Source organism: Amblyomma mixtum, chromosome 2 (assembly GCF_055824585.1).
Source record: "Amblyomma mixtum isolate Tamu chromosome 2, ASM5582458v1, whole genome shotgun sequence".
Taxonomy (NCBI): Eukaryota; Metazoa; Arthropoda; class Arachnida; order Ixodida; family Ixodidae; genus Amblyomma; species Amblyomma mixtum.
The window spans coordinates 162,509,771-162,522,082 of NC_143013.1; the positions used below are offsets into that span (position 1 = coordinate 162,509,771).

Here is a 12,312-nt window from a genome sequence, read left to right on the forward strand (position 1 = left end):
AGCGCGAGTCTGGGCAACGAAAAACTGACCCGGTAGGATGCGCTTGCGGTGATCGAGGACTGCGGGTGCGCACCGGTGCAGTTGATCGAGGATGGAAGGTGCGCACCAAGGCGCCCCGGTACGCACCGGTGCGCACCGGTGCGGGCGATCGAGGATGCTATTAGTCACTTCATTTATATGGGGGGCGGGAGGGACGTACGTCTTTGCGGATCGTACTTGGCTCGCGCCGCGTAACTCCCGTTCATTATCAATTGGAGAGGCTTGACAAAATTTGTTCACTGTTATGTTTGCAACCGAGGAGGCGAGCGGACGCGTGTCACATGCGCTCCGCAGTTTTTGGGCTTTTTGACCCGTTCAACCCGACTGGACCACCAAGAGTTTGGTTGGGATCGACGCCGGAAGTGACGAGGACCACGAGGACCCCAAATTCAAGCCGGTGATTCCAATATTTTGGATTTTGTCGGCATTTGAATTTTCCATGTGGCCGAGCAGGCGTTAAAGCTAACGAGGCTTAGCAAGAGAGCGGGGCTCCGCGGCCTCCCCGGCCTCGGCCTGAGGTAAAGAAGACCCGGAGCGATGTCCCGAGCAAGGGACGCCAGCTACGGCCGACCCTCTGCGACAGGCCCGACAAGATTTTCGGCCGACTCGCAAGAAATCATGGAGGACGACCTCCAGGACACCACCGAAGCGACTCCCGTGCAACAGGTCCGAGGCGGACCCGCGGCGGCGGGCAGCCAGGCCCTAGGAAGCAGCACCCCATCGACGTAACGCTCACAAGTAAGCAACAATAGCGGAACCGACGCAGATTGGGAAATCGCCATGTCGAGAAGGCAGAAGAGACGCCAATGCAGCGATAACAAGCAGCAAGTTTTGGCGGGAACGAGCCTAGGGAACGGGCCTTCCCTAGGCGCGGCGAAGGTCACAGATGGAACGCCAGCTGCGTCGGAAAGGAAAGAGAGAGTAGCAGCGCCGAAGCGCAGACTGCCGCCGCTCCCCTGAGACGACCTTAAAATAGTCCTTCGCCCGAGGAGACTCGCTGTTAAAAACCTGCAGACGCACCAAGTGGCGCGGACGGTAGTCGCGGCTACCGAACAAGGATGTAAGGCGGAAGACCTCATCATCCGACTGCGCAACGGATCGAACATCATCATCATCAGCACCGACAACGAAAAAGCGGCCCAGAAGATTAGGCGCATCGTGCAACTGAGCTTCGGGGGCAAGAGCTACGCCGTCAACGCCCACGTGGCAGCACCGGAAGGAACGCTGCGCGGGGTCGTCCACGGCGTGGACCCGGGAACCTCACCGGAAGAACTCAAGACCAACCTCACAGTCCGCACGCAAGGCGTGAAGATCCTGGCAGCCAGAATGCTCGGGAAGTCCAGCACGGCCGTCATCACCTTCGACGGCCCCATTCTCCCGAAGCAGGTACTGTACTACGGCGGGGAGATGTGGTGCTACCCGTACCGGCCCACGAGGCAGATGTGCTACTCCTGCGGCCAACAGTGGCACCGAATGGACGTCTGCCCGAACCCGGAAACCAGGACCTGCAGGCAGTGCGGATGCCAGAATCCGGCGGCAGGGCACCATTGCACACCCAAGTGCCTGCTGTGTGGCGGTGATCACGCGGTGGGCGCGAGAGACTGCAAACAACGCCTCAAGTCAGCGAGCGAGCTGCGGTGGGGGCCCCGGCAGCAGCAGCATCGCAGCTCAGGCCGCAGCCGGGGAAGAAGACGAAGATGGTTCCGGGACGAAAGCCAGGACCCGGGCCGTAGCAGCCGCGGCAGCAGCCGGTGCCAGAGCCGAGGGTCCAACCGGGACGGGTCCTACCCACCCCTGGGCAACGCCGGCAAGCAACAGCCGCAGCAAAAGCAGCAGCCGTGGCAACAGAAAAAGAAGAGCGGCGGAGGTATTAAGGTGAGCTGGGGAGACGGCCCTCCCAAATCACTTTGCTCCGCACTCTAACACTAAGAACATACAAACCACACAAGACAAACAACTATTAGAAGAGATTACGAGCCTCAGGCGCGAACTCGAGCAAAGTCGCGAGGAAGCGAGGCAACTAAAGAAACAACTAAACGACATTATCAGAGAGAAACAAGAAATGAGGGCGTGTTATTCGCCGGCTAGAACGCCGACTCCACCATCTCAGGCAGTGGACATGGCGCAACAAAACCACGAAGGCGGAAACCCCATGGATGATATAAAAAACCTCATCATGGCTGCAAGGTGAAAAACGTAGCGGCAGGCGTCGATACCTTGGTGAGATGTAAGTGGCAGCCTACCAGACTTCCTGTAAATCGTGTTAAGTCGTATCTCGAGCAGCATTCATTGTGCCTCCTTCCTGCGGATAAAGAAGGAGGGTTTGCTGTGTTTCCGTCTGGTATGTTTAATGAAAAAGCGTGTGAAGCTCTGTCCTCCGCTTTTAACTGCCATCCAACTGTAAACATTTTAAAGAAAAAAGCTGAAGCGAAGAAACTGTGCAAAAAGTTAAACCTTGGTTCTGTTTTGAAAAGAATTACGGATTGTAATAAGGACTTCCTTCACGTTTTCTTCAATGCAAAAACCCATAAAACTGATGTTCCTTTCCGAGTTATTGTATCCGAGAATGGTACTTAGCAAAAATCGGTTGCCATGTGCCTACAAGAAAAACTAAAGCTGCTTTCTATTCAGGATCCCTTTCTTGTCCGTAATTCTGAGCAGGTTCTAGATTTTTTCAAGTCACATGAGAAGCAAGGCCTATGGGCTTTCTCTGTGGACATAAAAGATGTGTATTATTCCATTCCGCATGATGCTTTGTTATCCTGTATTGAAGATTGTATAGACCAGCAAGGGCCAATTGCTTTTCAATATGCTTCTGGCATCTCGGTGAATGGATTTATAGAACTTATGAAATTATATCTCAAGTCAACGTTAATAGTATGGGATGAAAAACCTTATCTTCAGAAAGATGGCATCTGTATAGGTTCCTGCATTGCACCCATCCTCAGCGATTTGTTTTTAGCCCGTTTGGACAGGTCTTTTGCTGATATTGTAAAAGATACCAATGTAATCAAGATTTTTAGGTACGTTGACGACTTTCTGATTGTTCTTAACAGTAATGACAGTTCCTTTAAGGATGACGTTCTTAATGTCCTCACCCTTTTTCGTAACCATTTTAGTCCTCTTGAACTAACGTTTGAACTACCTGAAAACAGGGTTATCCAATTCCTTGACATCAGCATTACAATGCATCATGACCGGACGTGCTGGATGTTCAAACCTCGCTGCGAAAAACCATTGTTACCTTTTCATTCAGCCCATTCTAAGCTCGTAAAAAGATCTATTGGTAGCCTTTCATTTTTTAATTCTCTGAAGAAGTCTTGCCCGCACCTCATGCATGAAAGTTTTTCTCAGCAGTGCAAGAGGCTTGAGAATGCTGGATACCCTTCCCATGTCCTAGTGCCTGTGGCGGAAGGTGTTTTGAAAAAAGTCTGCAATAAAAAAGGCCAGGATAACCAGGAAGCCATGAGTAGGAAAGAAAAAGTTGCCGTCATTCCTTATTTTCATAAGTTTTCCCATAATCTCAAAAAAAATAGCGCAACGTTCGGGAGCTAGAGTGGTTTTTTTCGGCGCCTAAGAAGTTGAGTCATCTGTGTACGAAACATTTCAAAAAATCTAAAAAGGGTGTTGGTTGTCCGAAAAAAAATAGGAAAAAGTTTGTCAATTGTATTGAAAATGTCATTTATCAAATTCCTCTTTCCTGTGGCAAGCAGTATGTAGGGCAAACTGGCAGATGCCTGAATGACAGGCTTCGATAGCATGGGCGTGACGTAGATGATATGCGTGGAAAAGGCTTGTCAGCCCGCTGCCGGTCGTGTCACTGCATACCGCTTCTTGAACAATGCATGGTTTTAAAAGTGCGCAATAACCGGTTGACACGAGAAATCATAGAAGCGGAATGGATATCACTTTTGAAAGGTGATTGTGTTAGTACCCCCTCTGTATCATTGATGGCGAAAGAGCTCGCATATCTGGCTGATACGCTTTGCTAGCTCATGGTTTGACGGCGTGTTGGTCGTGATGTCGTTATAAAACCACCTTTCTTTCTGAAATAAACCATTGTTGGAAGTTAGCGCCGTGTGTTGTCCGTCTTTCTGTGTCCTCGTCTCTTTGCGCTACGTTTTTCACCTTGCAGTTATGAACCAACAAGCCCAAGCATATACCCTTCTCATAATGGCTATACAGGGACAGATGCAGCAAATGCAAAGTGAACTGCAACAGACACAACAAAAGTTTGCCCGGCAAGAACAGAACTTTAGAACCTATGTTAAAAACCTGACCACGCAAAGTACCACCAACGACGCCAGAGACAGACTATACAACGAACGCAGCTTCGGCGCAGAGACCCCCAACACAAACAACAATAACCAAACATGGCAGAACGCCACCAACAACTAGAACTTTGGCAATGGAACTGCAGGGGGTACAAGCGTAAGCAAGGCCTCCAGCAGCAATTCATATACACCAGAGGAACCCCACCGGACGTAATTATGTTACAAGAAACAAACACCCCAACACTCAGGGGCTACACGTGTCAGGAAAGCTGTCGCACTGCGACCCTCATCAGCAAACAAGTAGTATTCATAGCACACAAAGAAATAGAGGACACCCAGTTCGAACACGTAATTACAGAGATAATTCCCAAAAAGAAAACAAATTCCAAAAGCACCTATATAGTAACTCTATACAGCCCACCCAAGCAAACAAATGGGAACTTTATTAGGCTTTTTGCGGAGGCGAAAAAGTTGGCGGGACAAAACACCTTAATCATAGCGGGCAACTATAACGCCAAGAGTCCGAGATGGGGCTATAACAGAGAGGACAAAAAGGGGCGCGGCATCTGCACGGCGGCAGAGAACGTAGGATGCGAGCTGCTAACCGACGAGAATCAACCGACTAGGCAGGGGAACAGCGTCAGTCCAGACACGAGTCCCGACCTAACCTTCATAAGGAGCGCCAAACAAGCGGAGTGGAAAACCTACTCGAGAACCTTGGAAGCGACCACCACATAATAAGGATCTGCACGGTGGCGGACAACGTCAGGAGGAAGATTGGCACGGCTCGCCTGACGGACTGGGACGCCTTCAGAGCGCACTGCAAGCAGCTCGAGGGCGACATCGGTTCTACGGAAGAGTGGAGCCAACAACTCAGACGAATCCAAGTCCTATACACGAAAGAAGTAGACAGAACGGAACAAACGCTGGAGGTGGACAAGCGGCTCCTCAAGCTATGGGAGGCGAGACGCGGGCTCACCAAGCGGTGGAAAAGACAAAAACTCAACAAGAAGCTAAAGAGGAAAATTGCCGATATAACCAAGCAAACGGAGCAGTACGCGACGCAGCTGGCTAGGCAGGGGTGGCAGGAATTCCGCAACTCGCTGAACGGCACCCTCAGCACAGCCAGAACGTGGCAGATCCTCAAGGCCCTCATGGACCCGAGCAAAAACAAATCCGAAGGCAGCAAGTCGATACAGAGGCTGGTGCACCAATACAAAGGCACGGACGAACAACTATTCGAAGAGGTCCGGATCAAGTGCTACGGCAAAGATCAGGTCGAAAGCTACCGAGAAGAATATCGTGGCGAGAACCCGGCCATGGACCGACCCATCACGAGAGAGGAGGTCGTCGAGGCGATAAGATCGGCCACGAAGAACACGGCGGCGGGGGCGGACAAGATCCGGAACTAGCTAATAAGGAACCTCAGTGACGAGGCGATAGATCAGCTTACGACCTACCTCAACAAGCTCTGGCAAGAGGGAAGAGTGCCGGCTGAGTGGAAACACGCCGTCGTCGTGATGATTCCGAAGCCAGGCAAGAAGCTCCAGATCGAGAACCTCAGGTCGATATCTCTAACGTCGTGCCTGGGCAAGCTGTACGAGAAAGTGATCACGAAGAGAATCCAGTCGCACCTGGAAAACGAACAATGGTACCCGGACAGCATGTACGGGTTCAGAGCCAACCTCTCTACGCAAGACGTGCTGCTCCAACTCAAGGAGGAAGTGCTCGAGGCGATGCCGAAGGCGGGCGAAAACGACTTCATGGCCCTCGACGTAAATGGGGCTTTCGACAACGTAAGCCAGGTGGCCATCATGGAAGGCATCAACAACACCAACTGCGGGAAGAGAACGCACGATTACGTCAGAGCCTTCCTGAGCGACAGAACGGCGACCGTGGGGCTGGGCGAGCTGAGAAGCGACGTCTTCCCCACGCCGTGCAAAGGCACACCCCAAGGATCCGTCATATCGCCCGTCCTCTTCAACGTGGCAATGATTGGACTTGCAAGACGGCTCAAGGAGATCCAGGGCATCCAACACGCGGTGTACGCCGACGACATCACGAGATGGGTCACCCAAGGATCACTCGGGGAGAAGCAAGAAAAACTGCTGGAAGCGGCAACTTCCGTAGAAACTTACACCAGAGAGAGGGGCCTAAGATGCTCGACGGAGAAGTCGGAACTCCTCAGGGTCGGCAAGCATCCCACCCAAGCGACACTGGAGGTCGTTCTCGAGGGACAGAGAGAGAGAGAAAACTTTTATTGCTCTTTCAAGAGATTCGCGGAGATGAAGACTTCTTGGTCGGCCTGCTTGGGCGCTGGCGACTTGAGTCTTCGAGCAAGGGTGGGCCCTCAGTCCAGGGCTCCACTGAGTCGTGCCGCTTCAACAGCGTGCTGTACCAAGGCCCTCTGGACCTCGAGCTCGCTGCTGGAGAGACAGCTCTCCCATTGCTCCTCACTCGGTGGTTGATAATTGTGGAATGCTATGTTTCTTTCGCACTCCCAGGTAATGTGATAGAGTGTAGGTGTACCGCCGCACCAGGGACAGTCTGATCTGAATTGCGTTGGTGACATTTTGCTGTATATGTACAGGTTAGGAAAAGTGTTCGTCTGTAGCCAACGCCATCCTACAGCCTCTTCCCTAGTCAGTGCTCTGTGTGGTGGTGGATACCTCAATCTAGTTCCCCTATAAAGTTGTAGGGTCTCTGCGTAGCCTCCCTCGCACGTGAGTAGCCGTAACTCCGGGGCGTCCGATAAGCCTGCTCGGTAAGTGAGCCCTCGAGCCAGGCTGTCCGCCCTTTCGTTTCCTGCTACGCCTGCGTGAGCTGGCACCCAGATGACAGAACATCCTGGGAAAGAACATGATAAGGATGCTGGGCATGTGGTTGCAAGGAAGCTGCAAATGCAGCCACACCATCATCCTGCAGAGTAAGGCGGCAGAGCAGGTGGGCCGTATGATCAGCAGAGTCTCCCAAAAGAGATATGGAATGAGAGAAGACAGTCTCAAGCTAGTTAACAGCCTAATTGTCAGCCGAGTCACGTACTCCCTGTCGTACCACGCGACGACCAAGGCGGAAAGAGAGCAAGCCGACATCATTCTCAGGAAGGCATACAGGACTGCTCTGCACCTACCCAAGCACACGTCGAACGAAAAGCTGCTCCAGCTAGGCATCAGCAACACCTTCAGCCAGCTCGCCGAAGCTCAGCTGGGAACGCAAACCACGAGACTCAGAGGCACCCCCACGGGACGAGCGCTCCTAAGAAGGCTGGGTCGCGACACGAGCGGACTGGTAGACAGATACGCGGACGTACCGGACCACCTTAGGAAAACCATTAACGTGGAACCATTTCCGAAAAACATGGACCCCAATTTTCACGAAAACAGACGAAAAGCGAGGGCCGAGTACGTGGAGAGAACGCTAGCCCAGTTAGACAACACCGTATACACGGACGCTGCCGTATACCCGCGCGAGAGAGAACGCGTAGCCGCGACGGTAGTGGTAAACAAGGAAGGAAACATGATCACGTGTGCCACGGCAAAGGTCGCCGGCACAGCGGAGGCCGAAAATGCCGTTGCGCTGGCGGCAGCAGAAGGCTACAGAACGGGCCGATCTCTCAACATGCTGACGGACTCAAAGGAGACGTGCAGGAACTACACGAGGGGCAGGATTAGCAGAAGAGCCCTTAAAATACTCAGCGGGGTAACCTCCGCCGAGGAGAAACCCAGGCATAATCTAATCTGGATCCCGGGCCGCGCGGGCATAGTGGGGAACGAAAGGGCAGACAGCCTAGCTCGAGGTAGCGCATTCCGAGCAGGGCAGTCAAATGATCCAGAGCTCCGCCTACAGGCTTGCGAGGGGGCACACGCAGAGACCTTGCACTTGCATAGGGGAGCTAGAATTAGATATCCACCACCACACAAAGCCCTAACAAAGGAGGAAGCGACCGGCTGGCGCTGATTACAGACCAACTCCTTTCCTAACCTACACGTACTTAATAAGATGTTCCCGACACAATACAGAGCCACCTGCCCTTGGTGCGGTGCCACACCTACACTTTATCATATCACGTGGGAATGCGAACGCAACAAAGCATTCCACCAACACGAACACCCGAGTGCGGAGCAATGGGAGAGTCGGCTCACCAGCGGCGAGCTCGCGACCCAAAGGGCCTTAGTGCAGCACGCGACTGATGCAGCACGACTCAGTGGAGCCTTGGAATAAAGGCCCACCCTTGCTGACGAGAAGCCTCAAGCCGCCAGCGCCAGAGAAGACGACGGAGACTTCACAACCGCGAAACCATTGAAAGATACAATAAAGTTTTCACTCACTCACTCACTCACTGTTATGCCTGTTCGTCGAAAAGCATCTAACGGTCTGGTGTACCAGTCGCAGACTACATTGCCGCATTTGCTTGGAATTAACTCAAAAGCAGCGACTAAGGGCAGTGACGTTCGCCCACTTATCGCGCAATTGCATATCCAGTTCAAAACGGTAGCTGCATATCGTTGCAGATTCGATGAAAACAATACCATTCGGTTAGAGTTCGGTAGTCGTGAAATAATACCAAATTAAGTAATCGGTAGCAGTATTTCGCAATTCGACTATTTTCGTGCGTTAACAACTTCAGAGTAACTTAGAAATAGTTACATAAAAAAATTAGCAGTGGCTTAACTCTGTGGCGATATCTGCAGCTGGGTGAGTGTAACTCGCTCAGTCGAGTTGCAAAGCCAGTCTTTCGCCGCTCCCTTTCTCTGTGCGTTACTTCTTTATCTTCGCCCCTGGGCGTGGATTCACTCTCTCCCTCTCTCCCCTTTACCACTCCTCCCCCACTCAATTTCGCCGCATTGCCGCGCCTCTGGAATCTGCTCCGCAACACGTGACCAGCCACGGCGCCGCCACGATGGAGGCTAGAAATGCTAGCGTAAAGTAAGCGCGCGGTCAGCACTCCAGCTGCGTGCTCTGATGTCAGTCCGCGCATGCGCACAACACACGAGGTGGGCGACGTCTGCTCCACCGTCGGGGCAGTGGCGAGGCGTGCTGCGCGCACACCAGCAAGGGCTATGACGTCACTCCGCGCATGGGCACTGCTGGTGGAGTGGTGGTGCCATGGCTGAACGCCAAGCCACTCTGACCTCGCGTAGCGGCTGGCGTAGTGTTGCTATCGCTACAAAATTAATTTTTTTTACTTTACCGAGGACATAGTTGCCTCAACGTCATCTTCTATGCCGGAAGCTGGAGGTTAAACCTGCTATTACGCCGGGTACCCAGCAATTTTACAACGGGTGCAAGCTTTCCCCTTGAATGATGCTCTGACTAACTGGTATGATATGCTTGGGAAATCGTATGTGACCCCACCTCACACACATCAACAAAAAGCTAGCTATGGTGCACTTAGTGCAAGCTCCTCATGCGTCATTCAGTTCAAACCGTTTTGAAATTAAAGGGGTCACTTAAGCTTCGAGTTAATGGCATGTCGCGAACTAATGCTAATGCGCATATATGCAGAATTGACCGTACTCTTTTTAGCACTCATAGACCCCTGAGTACTCACATATCACTCCTGGCGCTGCGGAGTACAGCGGTTTAGCGATGTGCAACTGCCCCACGATGGCAGGTCCTGCCACCGGAGGGACTTGTGGGATCCAGGTTCCTCTTTCTAGCAACATCTTGCGACCAATCATTAATTTATCTGGCACCTGCCATGGTGGGCGGTTTGCTCACAATCCGGTCGGAATGTTGTTATAAAGCCCCATGGTCATAGTACCTAGCTCTCCCGCCTGCCTCCAAAGTTGCTTCTCTGGAAATTTTTTCGGGCATTTTTCGCCCACTGTCAACCTTATAAAAATGGTCTATAAACTTTCTATAGACATTTTATAGACTATATTGCCATCCTATAGACTTTTCCTTTTGTCTATAGACAGTCTATAGAAAATCTATCTACTAAAGTCTATAGCAGCTTCATTTTCCTTTCGTCTATAGACGGTCTATAGACTCTCTACAGATTAAGGTCTATAGCCGCCTCAATTTCCTTTCGTCTATAGACTGTCTATAGACCCTCTATAGACTAAGGTCCATAGCTGCCTCAATTTCCTTTCGTCTATAGACTGTCTATAGATTCTCTATAGACAAGGTCTATAGCTGCCTCAATTTCCTTTTGTCTATAGACTGTCTATAGACAATTTATAGGCTAAAGTCTATAGCTGGCTCAAATTTCCTTTTGTCTATAGACTGTCTATAGGCACTTTATAGACTAAAGTCTATTGCTGGCTCAATTTCCTTTTGTCTATAGACGGTCTACAGACTCGCTATTGACTGAAGTCTGTAACTACCTCCATTTCCTTTCGTCTATAGACGGTCTATAGACTCGCTATAGCCTAAGGTCTATAGCTGCCTCAATTTCCTTTTGTCTATAGACTGTCTACAGACTGAAGTCTATAATTGCTTCAATTTCCTTTCGTCTATAGACTCACTATAGACTAAGGTCTATAGCCGCCTCAATTTCATTTTGTCTATAGACTGTCTATAGACTAAAGTCTATAATCGCTTCAATTTCCTTTCCTCTATAGACGGTCTATAGACTCGCTATAGACTAAGGTCTATAGCTGCCTCAATTTCCTTTTTTCTATAGACTAAAGTCTATAACTGCTTCAGTTTCCTTTCGTCTATAGACGGTCTATAGACTCGCTATAGACTAAGGCCTATAGCTGCCTCAATTTTCTTTTGTCTATAGACGGTCTATAGACTATAGACCAAGGTCTATAGCTGCTTCAATTTCCTTTTGTCTATAGACGGTCTATAGACTCTATAGACTACAGTCTACAACTACCTCAATTTCCTTTCGTCTATAGACTGTACACTATAGATAGTCTACTGCCTATGGACCAGTCTATAACAATCGTAATTTTATCTAACAATGATCGATAAAATGACCTTCTACTAAGTCCAGAACAATCTCAATTCATTTTTGCACTGCATGTTGAGGGGACCTGCATCTAGTGACCGAAACTATGTCGCGAGTCCCCCACTTCCTTCGCTATTACGGAAATTAAAAAGTATTGCCTAAGGCCATTACAACACCCTCCTGTATATTGTTTTCAGGAGCATTGACAAGCTCCTTTTTGTTATACCGTGACGTATATTGTCAATACAATTAGATATTAATGCTAACAAGTAAGCCGAGGAAAGGCAGCCGTTCTTGAAGTAAGGGCGCCCGCAAACTGTACTACATCGAACGAATACGCTGTCCCTTAAAGGAATCGCTCTACACAATTCCATTCCATCTTTCGATCGTTACTGTCCAACGCGCTGAAATCAGAAATATTTCATCAAAGGTTCTACATTTCTCTTTAAAACGTCCTGAAAATAAAGGGGGAAATACGGGTGTGAGAATTCAAGGAAGCGCCCATCCCTTCGAAACACTTTAGATTAATCTCAAAGAGCCTGGTCCTCTGTGCGATTAACATCTGCCATTTCTACCTTTGCAGTTTGTATTCACGTGAATAAGTGCTGCGACGCAACAATCACAAAGCCAGTATTTTTTCGTTCCTACCCTTGCACCTTTGGCTTCGGAGCCGATGACACGCTGATGTGGCGCATATCAGTTTTCTAAACACGAACACACGCAAAAAAGACGTTATGCTATGCAACCTTACAATTATTATTTGAGAATTGTACCACATACTATTCGGTGGGAGATGCGGCGCGTATACCGACAAGAAGTTAGATTTCGGTTCTGTTTTCTCGAAAACAATGAGATTTTTAGAGGGTAAGCGAAGAATTTAAGCTTATAAACCAATTGCCTTCTGTGGTCTTGGATATCAGATCAAGCTGCACACGGCAAGAGTGCGAGCAATAAAGATACGACCGTGAAATGGGTTTCTGTTTCACGTTTTACCCATTTTACCGCGAGACGGCGGAAAATCATTAGGACTGCAAACGACCCTGTGCGTGGCTGCATCAATGGCGTTGGCGTGTTTTTCGCGGATTACGTTGTCTTCAA

At 50.1% G+C, this 12,312-nt stretch overlaps 1 pseudogene; it reads left to right on the plus strand.

Annotated features, from left to right (window-relative positions):
* The first annotated feature begins 576 nt into the window (after positions 1 to 576).
* Positions 577 to 4,437, plus strand: LOC149361442 (uncharacterized; annotated as a pseudogene).
* Positions 4,438 to 12,312: the final 7,875 nt, after the last annotated feature.